The sequence below is a fragment of the Fragaria vesca genome, linkage group LG1 (genome assembly GCF_000184155.1).
Source record: "Fragaria vesca subsp. vesca linkage group LG1, FraVesHawaii_1.0, whole genome shotgun sequence".
NCBI classification, from domain to species: Eukaryota; Viridiplantae; Streptophyta; class Magnoliopsida; order Rosales; family Rosaceae; genus Fragaria; species Fragaria vesca.
This window is the reverse complement of record NC_020491.1, coordinates 1385355-1387832: the sequence shown is the minus strand read 5'-3', so window position 1 is coordinate 1387832 and position 2478 is coordinate 1385355.

Here is a 2478-nt window from a genome sequence, read left to right as displayed (position 1 = left end):
GAGAGAGAGAGAGAATAAAAGAAAAGGCAAATAAATTGGGACGGGTGAATCATAAAAGAGGCTTGGGCATGAAAGGTTTTAAAATATAGTTTTCTAAAGTATGACATTTCTAAACGCTGTGGAGTTACTCCTATAACGTTTAGTGGACGCCGTCAACTATATATAAGTATGACGTTTAGAAACGCCATGGATTGAGCCTGTAATTATGGCGTTCACAAAATGTCGTCTATATTATTTTATGGCATTTGGAAAATGTCATCTTCTTTATACTTACCTATGGCGTTTCAAAAATGCCATAAAATTGTCATTAACAAATAATTTATGACTTTTTCAGATTGAAATGCCATGAAAATGTTTATTCATGACATTTTTGTCAAAAACGCCATTAACAAAATGTCATTAAAGGCTATGTTTGTACTAGTGCAGAGTGGTTCCAGGAGTTAAGGTTGGATCTTAATTATAGAAGTGTTTTGAGATTTTGATTAGGTAAGGGTTGTCCATTTTTAAGGGAGGTTATGTCAAATTTTCGGTATAATATTCCTTTGATGATGGTCCCCACAGGACTTTCTCGGGTTTCAGGGTAAAATTCGGGACGAGTCCTGACATATAAATGATTCGTGAGATGTTCCGATCTCTGAGATGTTGGGCCGCACACCCTACCATCATGACAGTTGATTCCAATACTTTTAGTATTTTTATATATTCATTATTCATCCATTTATTTTATTTTTCATTTATTACAATCTATTTGTTTCTTTTTTGTTGCTTAAATTTCCATTTAAATGTTGTCCTTTGTCATTCATTAGTTCGATATGGAGATCTTGATTCCTTGCATGACCAGATGTTCGTCTGACCCCTTCAACCCGATTTCAATCGAGTCGCTTTCTTCTGCTAAAAATACGAAGGGGAATATGGCAATAATTAAATTGTAATCTGAAATTGCTAATCAAATCGTAAAAAATCCATATATGCAGATCGATCATCAAAGAAATGAGAAGTGGTACTTACTGGCACCTAAAGAGTGAACTAATTAGGGTCTGTTATGAAGGAAGAAAATATATCTTGTGCAGTTAGTGCAGAAACGGTGACCTTTAATTGCCTGAGATCAGAATCGATCCCTTCTAGATCCAACAAGAAATCCGCTGGCTACGAGATCCCATGGTCGATCTGTAAGAGAAAAATAATAATTATAAGAAATTTGATTCAAAAATATCTAAATGGCATCGATACTTCAAGATCGAATAAGAAATCATTTGGCTATGAGATCGCCCAGATCGATCTGCAAGAGAAAAGCAAGAACTATAAGAAATTCGATTCAATTATATCTAAAACTTGAAGGACAAACTATAGAGAAACTAAACAATAATCATCAGTCATGACTAGAGGAACATGAAAGTTAAACATTTCATAAGGGAGAGCGATAGCATAAGGGAAAGACCGAAAGAGATAGTTGTTCTATCCTCCAGCTATTTGAGATAAGAATATAAGAAAAAAGTTTTGACAGCACCAGTACCCCAACTTTTGTAACACGGTTAAAGTGGTACACATAATTTAAAAACTATCAATGTGGTACCCAAACTTCTATTTCGCTACCAAGGAAAGGCCTGAGGCCAATTTCCGTCACGGTGCCGTCTGTTTGCTGACGTGGCCAGCAACGGATCCACAAAAACAAAAGGCAAAAACGACATTTTACACAGTCCCAAATCAAGTCAAAACTCGACTTCCCTCCCTCATCTCCTCTCGAACTCCCTTTTCCCTTCTCTTCTCTGAAACCTAATCTAAATCGCACCTGCATGTTTATCACTTTTTCTCAGAAATATTCAGTCAAAGGAGGGGAAGCAGAGATTCGACTGCAGAGTGTCAGGACCCACCCCGAATTTCACCCTGAAACCCGAAGTAAATCCTACGGGGACCACCTCCAAGGCAAATTTACCGAAAATTAGGCATAACCTCCCTTGAAAATAGACAACCCTTCCTAGAAATACATGTATACACTTCAAAAGAATCCATCTATAACCTTCTACTCTTGGAGCCTTCGTGCTCCTCAAATGACAACATCTCCTAATTTATTTACTAACTTAAAAAAAGAAAATCTCACAACTAACAACCACAGTTCAGAGCAACTCTATTTGAGAGGAAAAGAACTAGAAATATAAAAATGAGTAGAAGCTATAATATTGACTATGCCTCTTCTCCATGTACGCCCGACCTCAACTATGCTAACCTGCAAACTTGGTATTTTTAAAACGAAGAGCCCAGGGAAAACATTTGCAAACGTTAGAGTGAGTGGACAAAAAAAATGAATTTAATGAAAATATTTATGCTTTCCCAATTTAAATTTTCATAGAAAATATACTGCATGCGACAGCTCAAAAACTCTCAACTCATAAACTAGCAATTACATGACTCGCTCCGGCCAGTCTCCAAAACTCAATAAAATGGAGCCTCTCAAGCTAAACTATATAGAAATATATGTGT